Source organism: Emys orbicularis, chromosome 6 (assembly GCF_028017835.1).
Source record: "Emys orbicularis isolate rEmyOrb1 chromosome 6, rEmyOrb1.hap1, whole genome shotgun sequence".
NCBI lineage: Eukaryota > Metazoa > Chordata > Testudines > Emydidae > Emys > Emys orbicularis.
Window position 1 is genome coordinate 68,846,797 of NC_088688.1, and position 14,058 is coordinate 68,860,854.

General features: G+C 42.9%; 1 protein-coding gene across 4 annotated transcripts in view; it reads right to left on the reverse strand.

The window, feature by feature from the left end:
- The window catches only part of PJA2 (praja ring finger ubiquitin ligase 2), an 87,132-nt gene extending 73,344 nt beyond the window's left edge, over positions 1-13,788 (reverse strand). For 2 of the 4 annotated variants that reach the window (XM_065406182.1, XM_065406181.1), the window contains exon 1: positions 13,724-13,788. The gene's annotated coding sequence lies outside the window, so the exon portion shown is untranslated. Of the gene's footprint in view, positions 1-6,759; positions 6,804-13,701 lie in introns of all 4 variants that reach the window. The other 2 variants (XM_065406184.1, XM_065406183.1) reach the window with 2 other exon arrangements.
- Between the last annotated feature and the right edge of the window lie 270 nt (positions 13,789-14,058).

Here is a 14,058-nt window from a genome sequence, read left to right on the forward strand (position 1 = left end):
TTTTAGACACAGGCTTGGGCTACACTACAAAATAAGGTCGGTTTAACTATGTAGGCCGGGGTTATGAAAAATGCACACCACTAAGCTGCGTAGTTAAGCCAACCTACATAGACAGCACTAGATTGATGGAAGAATTCTTATATCCACCTAGCTACCACCTCTTGGGGAAGTGAATTACCTATGCCGATGGAAGAATCCCTCCTGTCAGCGTCTATACTGAAGCACTACAGCAGCGCAGTGTTTTAAGTGTAGACAAGCAATCCCCCACAAACAACTCCACACAGCTAGATGGAACTACCATCCTCAAGAACAAAGGGTAGGCCCATCAGAAACCAATCACCTTCATGGGGTAGGCAGATACTTAGAGAACAAGCTGGGAAGTGCAATACTTTGGGTTTGGAAATAGGGAAAGTCATTAGGGTGGAAGTAACCTGGCTCTGGGGTGGGAAAAATCTGAACGTGGGGAAAGAACTTTCATACAAGAGGTAAGAGACAGGACTTGCTCTTGGAACACATTAGATTTTCTTCTCTTACCTACATTAAGAAGGCATTATCTTATTTAGTTTATAAAAAAGTGTAGATCTAGAGATGTTAACAGTTTGTTTTAAAATAATTTTCTGTTTTTAATAAGCCTCGTTTTGAGAAATTCTACTGTTGTGTGCTGTTTCAGTCAGTGCCACCAAAGAGAAAAGTAACCTACAACCTCAAAAGAAGCAATAAAGTTTTTGTGGGATTGAGCCATCCACTCAGTCTCTGTCAAAGGGCCTGGACAGAGTTGTTCTCCCACAATGAAGGTGTGTTGAAAAAGGCTGTATCGCATTCAACACATCATGGGAGATGCCTACAGGATCCAGGTGAAGACATGAATTAAAGGTTGGTCATATTTCCCACCACTACCTTTCAGGTCATTTGGCCCTCCCTATACCTACAGTGGCTCTCTCCTATCTTTCTGCAGCACAGTCTGAGGAAGGAAATGGGTACAGGGAAGGTTAGTTTAGATGTTGTAACTCAGACCATTAATTACACCTAGTCTTGCTACTCCCATCATAAGATTACGTATTCTCTCTCAAGGGGACCTGACAGTTCAAAGAGCTACACCCTCACTTTGACAAATACTATAAAATGTTTGTGTAAGTGACTCTTCGGTTCCAAAGTAGAATTTCAGATTTCTGAAAATCTAAGACCTGATTTACCCTACACAATTATTCCAGTACAACTATGTTGGTTAGGACTATGAAAAAAAAATTATGCTGGCAAAGGCTCCATAATGTAGACATGGTCTTACATGACAGAAAGCCGCAGCTCAGCACAAAGATCATATCCAGAGAAGTATTTCTGCATAATTTATCTTTTGTCTTATGCCACATAACTGGCTATATTATGTTTAAATTAGCGTGTTGCATTACATCATTCACCTTGTGTGACACAGAGGCCCATCTGTAGTTCACTATTTTGTGTCAGCAACTCTTGTCAGGTACATGCTCACTACACCTAATACATTGTTGTTGTGTCATATATCCAAAAAGGGGATCATTGGTTTCAGGTTATGAGTTTCAGCTGGCCTGAACAATTCAGTGTACCCAAACTGACTATGGTTATAATCTGCATCTAAAAAGTGTCATGTAATGGGTCATTGGAAAACTAATAAATCACTGATAATTACTATTCTAGCATAATGTATGTATTTGGTGTGTATAAAGAGTTATGGATATATGCTGGAAAGGTGACTAAAATATGTTTAAGGCGGGTATGTCAAGGAGAGTTGGTAAACAGGTCTGCCCTAGATAAAGGAATGTGTATTTGCTTCTCTGACCAGCCTGGCCATCAGGCAGAGACAATGAAGGTCTATTTACGTATTAGGTAAACAAAGCTAACAAGTGAGGGAGGAGACAGCTTCTAGCAGAGAAGAGAAACTTTATCGGGGCTATAAAGACAGGGGGGCTGAACCTCAAGTGAAACAACTGAATCCATTGACTGTATACAATATTACTGTATTATAAAAGTTATTGAGTGAGGTGTTTTATGAAAGCCTATGACACACTGGTGACTAATATCGGGAAAATGTATGTATTAATACTCTAAATGGAATTGTGAATAATCATTGATATTAGGCTTTACACTCTGTGTCTAAACAAAGGGAGAAACAGGTCTCTCCCACACATGAGGGATCACCACAGCTATTTACCTGTCTCAGATGTAAATTAAGCATCGTGGAATCAAAACAATGGAAACCCAATTTACATACAGATGGGTGGGAAGCCCACACACGAAGCATGAAGTCATTCTGCCTCTTGAAACACAGTCATTGAACTTTGGAAGATGTAAGCAAAGACCAGAAGTCATCTTTGGCATCCATCACTAGACAGACAAGCGAACAGAGCCCTGGCAAGCTGAGAAAGATGGGTCCTTCAACTAAGGGTGGGGCCTCAAGTCTCTGGGCACTGTATATAGGTGAGAAACCTGCTTAAGCAAAGATCATTCACCTAGGAAGACAAGGGGAGCCAGCATCTTGTACTTTTGTGGAAGGTCCTGACTGAGGGAAAGTCAGCCAAGGCTGGGAAGAAAGATTGGTGACAGAAACCATCTTGAACAAAGCCAGTACCTTGCTAGATTGAGTTTTACACTTCTAGATGTGTTTTCATTTCAATTTGCTTGTAATCATCTCTACTTTTATTTCTTTTACTTGGCATCATTAACTTATATCCTATTGTTAATAAATTCATTTTTATTTTTACTATAAACCAACTCAGTGCTGTGTTTGAAGGGAAGGGTGTATTTACCCCAGTCAAGTTAATAATGTGCTTTTGTTTCTTTAAAGGAGCAATGAACCTTATTTCTCTGAGTGACCCAGGTAAGGGCTGGACAATTCAGAGCACATGGTTTTGGTGAAATTCAGTACTGGGAGCATGTTGGTGTCACCTTGCTGGTTGTAATAAAGGCTGATGGAAGCCAGGTTAGGGCTGCACACAGGCTGCTGGGGTCAGAGCTGCTGAACCAAAGCTGTCTAGCACACAGAAACTCAGGATGTGATATGCATGCTTGTAGGCTGGCTGTGAGCTTCCCAGGCTGGAAGCTACAGCAGTAAAACATTATAAGGCACTCAGGATTGCAGGGCAAGTGGGGACACAGCCCTTTACTGGTCTGAATTGCATCTCCAGGCTGTGACACCTTCCTTCCCACCCACACACAAAACTAACTTTTGGAAGACCAGTTTTGCCCTTATACCAAACATACACAGACATTAAACCATTATCTAAGGACCCTCTTCCTCTCACACAAGTGTCTTTAATCGTTCTCAAATATATTTTAGATGAGCCTATCCATGAGAAACTCAGATGAATTTCCCATACTAACAAGAAGTCATTACTCTGATAAATGTCAAGAAGAAATTATGCAGATGACAGAGTTTATATTCTGACATCAGACAGGTTCATAATTTAGTCCATATGTACCAGTCATTCCTGCTGACATAGTAACTCATCCACTGTGACAGTTCCTCAGATTTGTCACCTACAAAAGCCGGCTCAGGTTTGGGAATCTCCCTAACATCCTCAGCCGTGAAGACTGAAGCAAAGAATCCATTTAGTTTCTCCGCAATGACTTTATCGTCTTTAAGCGCTCCTTTTGTATCTCGATCATCAAGGGACCCCACTGGTTGTTTAGCAGGCTTCCTGCTTCTGATATACTTAAAAACATTTTGTTATTACCTTTGGAGTTTTTGGCTAGCCGTTCTTCAAACTCCTCTTTGGCTTTTCTTATTACATTCTTGCACTTAATTTGGCAGCGTTTATGCTCCTTTCTATTTGCCTCACTAGGATTTGACTTCCACTTTTTAAAGGAAGTCTTTTTATCTCTCACTGCTTCTTACACATAGCTGTTAAGCCACGGTGGCTCTTTTTTAGTTCTTTTACTGTGTTTCTTAATTTGGGGTATACATTGAAGTTGGGCCTCTATTATGGTGTCTTTAAAAAGCACCCATGCAGCTTGCAGGGATTTCACTTTAGTCACTGTACTTTTTAACTTCTGTTTAACTAACCCCCTCATTTTTGCATAGTTCCCCCTTTTGAAATTAAATGCCAGTGTTGGGCTGTTGAGATGATCTTCCCACCACAGGGATGTTGAATGCTATTGTATTATGGTCACTATTTCCAAGCGGTCCTGTTATAGTTACCTCTTGGACCAACTCCTGCGCTCCACTCAGGACTAAATCTAGAGTTGCCTCTCCCCTTGTGGGTTCCCGTACCAGCTGCTCCATGAAGCAGTCATTTAAAGTATCAAGAAATTTTATCTCTGCATTTCGTCCTAAAGTGAAATGTTCCCAGTCAATATGGGGATAATTGAAATCCCCCACTATTATTGGGTTCTTAATTTTGATAGCCTCTCTAATGTCCCTTAGCATTTCATCATCACTATCACTGTCCTGGTCAGGTGAAATAAATAAATAAGCCTTGGTACGAATGCAAGAGAAGGCATCATAATTATTTCAACTTTATAGCAAGAACAAGACTGCCTCCTCCGATTTTCTCCTAGAAAATGTATTTATTAAGAAATGCTATTTTAAAAAATAATAAAACCTCCTTAAGAAATTTGAAGGTGCACGGGCATGTGTGCATCACAGAGAACTGCAGGGTAGTTCTTAATCTGCTAGTTTATTTTAAAATGTTGCTTTAAGTAACTATTCATCTATTCTTATGTTGTAGGCCAGCAGGTTCCCCTAAGCTGTTTGCTAAACTAATCTCTGAAGATTAAACTGTTAATTCAGTCTCACATCTATTAGCGCTGGTAGCATCTGGAATTATAAAAATCTACCTTCTAACATTAAAAAAAATTGTTTTGGTTTAACAGTAAACTTTGAAAACCCAAGCTATTAGATTAGTATTTATAGATTTCGGTTTTATTACTGATCTCAAGAAAGAAGTACAGTACATTTTTTTGGAAAATGTATTGGATCCCTGACTGATACGTCTTGTTTGAAAATCATTTTCTGCTGAGCTAATTTGGGGCCCATTAGAAGGATGCTCCCTATGCGCTTTTCTTCAAGAGCTCTGGAGAGTACAATTGACAAACAACCCACTGTATGCTTCCCGCACTACAAGTCATGAGATGAGTACATTGCAGCTGTTCCTGGGAACACACCTTCATGTTTCCAAGTGTCTTTCAAGAGAAGTTCCAGTTCCAATGCTCCTATTGAGCTGATCTGCTTTTGTATTTGCCTAGCTTAATAATTATTTGTATAACATTGCACCCAGAGGCCGCTGTCAAATTAGGGTCCTATTGTGCTGGGTGTCACACAAACACAAGTCTTGACCACTTCTTGATGAAAAACACAGCTTCTCATACCTACCTGCTTATTCCAACTATAGAAATGTCTTGCAGGACTCTGACCCTGAATGCCCCTTTTAAAGAAGTCAAAGATAATCCAGAAAATCTGTGTTGCTTTGTAGTGTTTCCACAGCCCAGGAACTTTGAATTTATGCGTCCACTAAGTTTACCTATCCTTTCAAAATGACAACCGTCTGGAATACTTTTCCTCCAACATCATTGCAACAGTGCACTCTAGTAGATGCTGGTGTTCCCCAACTAGCTTAACACATACTTTCTTCATATGTTGCAGCTGGCGTATTGCACAGTGTCTAGATGTGAAACTTATCTCAAGCAGACAAAGGAAGGTGCTTGTCCATATTTTCCTGCATGCTCAGTTAGTTCATGCAGTATCTCATCTTCTAGTACTTGTCACTTGATAAAACTTCTTTTCCTAGAACAGTAATTGTCCTTGCTAGCTGCCCTATCTTCAAATGGATGAAAGGTTACTATTGTAAGGAGTTATAATAAGAGCCTCTTATCTATTTTTGAAGATACATTGATTACAAATAACCTGAACTTGAATTTTAATATTGTTATCTGAGCTGCTATGCTTGTTGACTCCCATACCACTGGTTCTCAGAATATTTTCAAGGCAGGGTAAACGGTGATATCCCTATTCTCAAAGAAGATGCTACCAGAATCTTGGAAAGAATTCTAGAGATTTGAGAATTTGAGCACCATCTGGCAACACCATTTCATAAATCCATGAGAGGTAGTCAACTGTAACTAGAAAGATGACAGTTTTAGTAATGGGTATCTAATCTTTTGGGGACAATATGAGACCATTGCCTATCATGCTAACCTGTATTATCACAGTGTTTCCTTGTTCTCCACCTATCTGCTGTATATACATGTAGTCTCTTGTCTTAGATAGTAAGCTCTTTAGGGCAGGAACTTTTTGTTTGTTTAATATCTACCACAATGGGGCCCTGGTGCATAACTGGGACTCCTAGGTGCTATTGCAATACAAATAACTAAAACCAACCTCTTCTTGTTTACATTCTTGTGTTCTAACACAGCATGTATTTATAGCATCATTTTCTTTTATGAGTCACAAGACAACAGAAAATGCCACTGATACAGTCTTGTTGCATCCCTTTCAAGGTAGTAATACAGGGATCAACATATTCTTATTCTTCTCTTTTTTTTTTTTTTTTAATCTCAAGGAGTTTAGGGGATAAAATACATTCTGTGTACTCTTCATTAATTCTTTGGAGTGCCTTCGGAAATTTCTTCTGTGACCCATCAGTCTGCAATAAGTTTTATCTAGAGAGTCTAAAAATGATATCCTGCCCCATACCTGAAGCTGTTTTTGACATGGGGTGTCTTACCTTGTTCTCTATGGGATTTAACTATATTTTCCCCAAGTCTTAACATATGTGTTCCTCTACTTACTATTTCTGTTACAAGACCTCTTTCCGATATAAGCAGAGTTCTTTCTATAACGACAGGAACAAAAAGAAAAACAGACTTCAGAAGCTGTGTGTCTTTATATGTCTTTGATAGAGGTCAGACAATCTTTTCCGCATGCTCTTTTACCAACTTTTCAAATATTTTCCATTATGATACTCAGAACACCGACACCATCTTTCTACCCAACCAACTGAACCAAGTCTCTTCTACCCACTCCCAAAAAAGACCTACAACAGCCTCCACCACAAGCAGAATTTTTACCCCCCAAAAAGAAGAAGTCGCCCACTAAGGATAGTGCCATTGTTATCGATTTCATGTGGAAGGTGCTCAGATACTATAGAGATGTCTGACAGCATAAAAACATACCAGTCCAAAAAGCAGCATCGTGGTGATGGCTTGTGGCTGTTAGGTAAAATACACAAAAGCTGAAAAGCTGAGATTGTGAATATATTACAAATATCTGTCTTGTTGACAGTGGCATTGTTACAGCATGCAATATCCCCTGAGAAAACTATCTGGGGCATCTCCTTTCCCTGCTCTCCCCCGAAGAGACCACCGGATGATAGTTTAATCAGAAAGGAGGCTACCTCGCAGATTTCCACTGTTAAGTCTGTCCACTGTTCATAAAGGCTTTGTCTACAGAGTTAGGTTAACATAAGGCAGCTTATGTCGATCTAATTATGTCAGTGTACACATGCTCCTCAGGATGCACGTGCCCTACTACACCAACATAACCCTTACACTTCTCGTGGAGGATGTCGGCGTAGTTAGGGCGATGCAGTGTCCATGTAGACACTGCCTTACTTATACTGGCTGTTGGCTGTCAATCTTGTCAATTTCGGGACTCCATGCTGGAGCCCTGAAACTGATAAGAAAGCCGGGCTGTCACAGAGGTGGGTGGATGGCTCCAGCTAAATCATGGCTGCACCCGCCCTGCTCCCCAGAGCCCAGCTGCCTCCCAGCTTTGCACTGCAGGCCCAGATGCTGCCTGTGCTCCCCACTCAGCTGCTGCTCAGAGGTTCCCAGCTCTCCATGGGTGCTGCCCTCCCCCGCAACTCTCAGCTCCCCACCAGAGCCGGGCTCCCAGTTGTGAGCTCCCAGTCTCTCAGCACCCCATGCTGCTCCTCTTAAGTTAATGGGAGCGCTCCTGGTGAGGACGCGCACCACCAACAGAAGGAGGGTAGTGTGGATATGAACCACTGTAGTAATTACTGTGGTGGTTGTGAGTTAACCTAACTTAGGTTGACTTGCATTTCTAGTGTAAACATGCCCAAAGCTTTATAGCCTGGTAACCTACATGTAGCATGACCCTTGTTGGGATAGCTTCTACTCTCCTTTTATGGCTTCTGCTGTTTGTTTCATTTAATGAGGTAAGAGGCTATTTGTAGATGGCTGAGAAGCATTTTCCTTTACTTTTGCCGATATTTCATTTGGAACTCTGAAGTACTTAATTCCCCCACGAAGACAAAATATCCAGAAGGAAAAAAAGTCTCTACTACTCTGTAACCTGGTCTGACAGTTCCAATTCTGACTGAAACAGTTCTTCCATTTTTCAGGATGAATTACTGGTATAAAATAATCAATTTATATTTTTGCTTTTTAAAAAACCCTGTTTATTTTTTAAAATATTTAAAGATGTTGAGTCACAAAAGCTGTATACATGACAAAATATCTGAAAATAAGTACAAACATCTGTGGGTATACATACATAACCAGTGCGATCCAAGCACCTATAACTTTCTTTCAGATCTGCAGATACATACAGAAAAGAACAAATCTAAAAACTGAAACAACCTTGCATATTTTTGCTGAGTCAATGTTTCATTTGTCATTTCATGCGAACTTGGTGGCGGATCAAGGTGCTACGTAGAAGAATTTTCATGAAAATTGTTGAACTTTCCCTATCAAAAGTTAAAATTTGAAGGGGAAGACCTCCAAAATCAACATCCAATGGGCATAAAAGTCACTTTATCCGTGAGAATATCTATTTATTTTTCAAAAGTCAGAACTCAAAATAAAATTAACCCAGCCATTAAGAGTATAATGGTGGCAGTTTTGCAACAGAAAAGCTTCAAAAACAAACTCCAATGAGAAGCTGCTGAACTCGAATTAATATGCAAACTAGATACCATTAACTTAGGTTTGAACAGAGACTGGGAATGGCTCGGTCATTACACTAACTGAATCTATTTCCCCATGTTAAAGTATCCTCACACCTTTGTGTCAACTGTCCGAAATGGGCTATCTTGATTATCACTTCAAAAGTTTTTCTCCCCTGCTGATAACAGCTTCTCTTAATTAATTAGCCTCTTACAGTTGGTATGGGTACTTCCACCTTTTCATGTTCTCTGTATGTATAAATATCTTCTTACTGTATGTTCCATTCTGTGCATCCGATGAAGTGGGCTGTAGCCCATGAAAGCTTATGCTCAAATAAATTTGTTAGTCTCTAAGGTGCCACAAGTACTCCTGTTCTTTTTGCTGATACAGACTAACACAGCCGCTACTCTGAAACCTGTTTTTAAGGTATGTATATTAAGGCCGGTCACCAGAAAGTGATAAACATGCTCCATTTAGGTAGGAGGGAAGAGACCCTTCTCGCTCTCTGGCTGGTCACATGTGTGATATTGTCTGCTTCACAATGGAGGCCCCTCCACAGACAGAGCAGAACGATAACCAAGAGTTTGTGACATCTTCAAGAGAAAAAACTGCAGGAAACACTAGCGCAGCAGAGGCGTATCCTGTTTACAAGTAAAGACAATGGATTTTGGGGGCATAACTGGAGGTACTGAGGTACACCCTGGATCCTTCACCTAGGATACTGTCAACGTGTTCTGTCTTAAGAAAGGAGGGTCACAGCTAACTTAGCTAGAACATAAGAATGACCATATTGGGTCAGACCAATGATCTATCTAGCTCAGTATCTTGTCTTCCAACAGTGCCCAAAATGCCAGGTGCTTCAGAGGGAATGAACAGAACAGGTAATTATCAAGTGGTCCATCGCCTGTAACCCATTCCCAGCTTCTGGCAAACAGAGGCTAGGGACACTTCAGAGCATGGTTTTGCTCTGAAAATGCTACAAAGACTTTGGGTGAACTAAACTACATTAGACAGGAGAATATCTTGTTAATTAAGTCCAGGCTCTAGAATGTGTATTATGTTTTTTATTTTACAAGTAACCACTTGTTTCCAAATTTTTTATTTGCTACTCCTCAAATCTCTGTATGTTATCAAATACTTTTTTTCACTATAGACACCTGTAAAAATGTAAGTGCTGTGTGTTAAATGGAGTGGTGATGTGAGGTGTAGCTGGTAAATTGAGGCGTACCATTCCTTTGGGAACAGTGAATCTCTGAACTCTTGAGTGTCCAGTGAACCAGCGGCTGGACAATCCAAGGGGAAGCTCAGAAGGTTCAGATGCTGGAGCGTGCCTATTGCTAACCTGCAGATGGATAACAGAGCCTGCATAAACTAAGAGGGGAGTGCGTGTGCTGCCCGCGGTCAGTGAAGTGAAGGAGCTGACACTCTGCAGGCACAGACACGGCTTCCTCATGCTAAGGGCAGATGATAGTGAGGTACCTCACAATTCTGGGTACTGCTAGGAAGCATCACAGACAGTCTGTTATATGTTTATACTGTGCTTAGCACAATGGAGTCCTGGCCTCTAGGCCCTATCACAGTACAAAACAAAGTAATAATAATATTAATTTCTTTCAAGACTACGCCAGGCCAAAGCAAAAGGGGCAAAGAATCACCAAAAACCACCCTCCCGCCCCCCCCAAAAAAGACCCACAAGTAAATGAGTACTTCTGATTCCATGCAAAATAGTGTATTTATAAAAAGCGATGCCAGCCTGAACGGTTGCTACTAATACCCATCAGAGCATTCTTTGAGTTAACCCAGTACACTAGATCAAACACTTTTCAGTTAATATACTGAATTCTTTTTATGGGAAAATTTAAAAAAACAGGTCCTTTTCATGGGAAAACTCCACAACTGACCGAGCACGATAAAACTGGGTCCAAAATGTGCTTTGTTTTGATGTTGATTGGATTTGCAAAATAATGATAAATACTTTCTTCACTGAACTGTTTATGCACTGAATTAGCAAAATAGACAAAAATCAATACCTGTGAAAGAGCTCTATTTAATATAATGTTAAGCTTGACATTTTAAGTCAAGAAATTTAAAAGTTACGTTTCCTACAGCAACAATAACTTGGCCACCTTGCACATGTGTAGTCATCTCTATCACTTGTATACTATTTGCATTTTCCTTATTTTCTCTGCAATATGGCTACAGTAAACAATTCACTTTCTTGATTCATGTGTGTTGATTTTTAAACATTTACCTTACATTAACAGTTTTAGGGAAAATAAATTCTATAGGATCACTGATTCAAATATATACTTGTATAATCAAGTAAACAAAATGGTTTGTATCTGGTGTACTGCATCACAGATATAAAAATATTTACACAGCTTATTTTTAAACCATTTTTTTCAATCATGTCACTAGTCTTAAATGAACATCAAGTCCATGAAGTACAGAAGTTTTAAAAAGCCATCAGAGCACAAAAATAAATCTGAAAGTTCTCTTTACTGCTGGGAGGCACCATATCCCCCTCCCCCAAGATGGTAAAATGTAATTTTATCAAATGTAACAAAAGAAATTCACATGCAGCACAATTTCAGCCCCAAAGGTAGCACAGTTTAGGGGGATAAGTGTATATAACACAGTTCAAGATTCATACCAGAAAACTGGTGTCTCTGCAGAGACATTAAAAACAGAGCAGCACCTTAAACCCACACAAGTCAGTAAGCCTGAGAGACCTGGCTCCTCTGTGAACTATATAGTATCACATAGATGATGCTGTTTAGTTTTCAATTTAGAATTTTTTTAAACATTGTTTTCATCCTTTGAATATGCAGAGATTGTGCAATGTATGTGTATTTACATGAATGTATAACTCATGTCTGTGAAAGCACTTTCAGTGGTATCTGGTCTGATATTATGAAAGCGTTCAAAATGTTCTTTATTTTAAAATATCTTTAATTCAACTATAATTAAGTCACTTGGGGTATGTCTATACAGCAAAGGAAAACCCACGGCTGGCCTGTGCCAGCCAACTCAGGCTCGGGGGGCTCGGGCCATGGGGCTGTTTCACTGCTGTGCAGACTTCCAGTCTTAGGCTAGAACTCAGGCTCTAGGGCCCTGAGAGGGTCCTAGTGCTCGGGCTGGATCCACCCTGCAAGATCCTAGAGCCAGGGCTCCAGCCTGAGCCCAGAAGTCTACAAAAAATTCACACCCTTAGAGACGTAGCAACCTACGCCTCAATACAGACATTACCGCCTGGATCTACTAGAGCAATGGTTTTCAACCTGTGGTCTGCAGATCCCTGGGGGGCCGTAGACTATGTCTAAGCGGTCTGCAAAAGGTTGACATAACCATAGAACACTGATTTTCGAACTGTGATCTGCAAACTATGTATAAGTTTCCAAAGGGGGCTACACCTCCATTCGAAATTTTTTAGGAGTCTGCAGATGAAAAAAGGTTGAAAACCACGGTACTAAAGCTATGAAAAAACCCTTCAATTGCTGTAGCAATTGCCCCCTGGGACAGGCCACAGCACGGAGCTGCTGGGCCCAACTGCCCAGGATCCTCCCGAGCCAGCCGTGCTACGCTATGTAGCAATTGTCCCACTTAGCGCTTATAGCACAGACCACAGGTGGCCAAACTTATTGACACTCCGAGCTGCATATGACAATCTTCAGAGGTTTGAGAGCCAGGGCATGCCTGCCAGGGCTCAGGGCATCAGCCCTGCTCCTGCTGAAGCCAGGAGCCCCAGCAGGTGCACCCCATGGGACTGAAGCCCCGAGAACGTCCTCCCCACTGGGCAGAAGCCCCTACTCCACCACCCCCATGCAAAGCAGAGGTCCCAAGCTACACATACAGTCTGGTAGGTGGAGAATGGGGGCGGGCATGGGGGGCTCTGTGAGCTGCACTTTAAAGGTAAAAGATCTGCATGTGGCTCACAAGCCACAGTTTGGCCACCCCTGGCATAGACATAGCCTATGTATATATAGACTGTTATCATAAGAATATAAAAATGGCCCTACTGGGTCAGATCAATGGTCCATCTAGCCAGTATCCTGTCTTCCAACAGTGGCCAATACCAGGTGCTTCACAGGGAATGAACAGATCAGGTAATCATCAAGTGATCCATCCCCGCCTTCTGGCAAACAGAGGCTAGGGACACTTCACAGCATGGTTTTGCATCTCTGCCCATCCTGGCTAACAGCCATTGATAGACCCATCCTCTATTCACTTATCTAGTTCTTTTTTTAACCCTGTTATAGTTTTGGCCTTCACACAACATCCTCTGGCAAACAGTTCCACTGGTTGACTATGCATTGTGTGAAGAAAAAAGTATGGGCCACACCTGCCCCGGTGGCTACCACATCCCCCAGGTACCCCACCCCTACTGCCTGGACCATGCACAGCCCCACCCCGCAGCCCCTCCTACGCCCTCCCGCCTCCCAGTCCCTGCTGCCAGCCGCGCTGGCCGAACCCCCGCCTGGGCCTGCACAAGCCTGGCTAGGCATGAGGTCGAGACCCGTCGTCAAGCCCGGGGGAGGCGGCCTGTCCCGAGGGGGCGGTTCCGGCCCAAGCGCTCCCCTCAGGCCGGGCTGCGCCGCTCCTGCTCCGCATCGGGCACCCGGGCAAAGGGGTCAGACCCCCCGGGGAAACCAGGAAGGGCCGGGTCGCGCCCGCGATAGCCCGGGGGCCGGGGCTCCCCCTGTGACAGGCCGCGGCACGGAGCCGCTGGGCCCAACCGCCCGGGATCCTCCCGAGCCAGCCACGCTACCGCGCAGCGGGGACCGCTCCCCCGAGCCCGCCGTCCGGTCCGGGCCCTGCACTCACCCCTCCCCGGGTCCCGACTCACCCGCCTCCTCCAGGCCGGGCCCCGGCACCAAAGCCTGGGCCCCGACACGGCCTCAGCGAGAGCCAGCCAGGCCAATCCCGTCCCGCTACACCGCCAGAGCCGGCCAATCCCGGCCCGCACTGCGGAGACACCAGCCAATCCTTGCAGAGAGGGGGAGAGGATTGGAACCGATGGGCCCGCCCCGCTGCTGCCTGCTGTCGGGTTCAGGGGAGGGAGCTAAGCTACACATACAACTACAGCTCTCTCTACAGTCACACGCGTCCACCCAGAGCCACCCTCATCCCAACAGCCACACACACACACACACACACAGAGCTACATTCCTGCCTGGAGCC